Source organism: Cynara cardunculus, unplaced genomic scaffold (genome assembly GCF_001531365.2).
Source record: "Cynara cardunculus var. scolymus isolate 2C unplaced genomic scaffold, CcrdV1 Un_Scaffold_4610, whole genome shotgun sequence".
Lineage (NCBI taxonomy): Eukaryota > Viridiplantae > Streptophyta > Magnoliopsida > Asterales > Asteraceae > Cynara > Cynara cardunculus.
The window spans coordinates 40111-40606 of NW_020201977.1; positions in this window are offsets into that span (position 1 = coordinate 40111).

Below are 496 nucleotides of genomic sequence, written 5' to 3' on the forward strand. Positions count from 1 at the left end.
ATATGAACTATATATTCATATGTGAACCCGTGTGATTCATATATGAACTATATATTCATATGTGAACCCGTGTAAATCACATATGAATTATTTTAACTGATTCACATATGAACCCATATRAATTAATTAACAAATTAATATATGGACTCTTGTAATTCAAACATGCACTAATTAAATGATTCACATATGAACTAATTAAATGATTCACTTATGAACCCAYGGGTTCATATGTGAATCAATTAATTAGTTCGGGTGTGAACTAACTAACGAGTTCATACATCACGGGTTCACATATGAACCCGTTTGTGCCTATTTATAAAAGCTACAAAACCACCCCTCTATCATTCACATATCCATGCGAGAAATTATTCGGTGCTTCTCTGTCAAAACCGTAAATGTTGACTAGATGAAGAGTTAGGATAACTTCTTTGCTTCTCAAATACTTCCCATTTCTCAAATTAATGAACCTCCCCCCCCCCCCTTCTCTCCTTCCGAG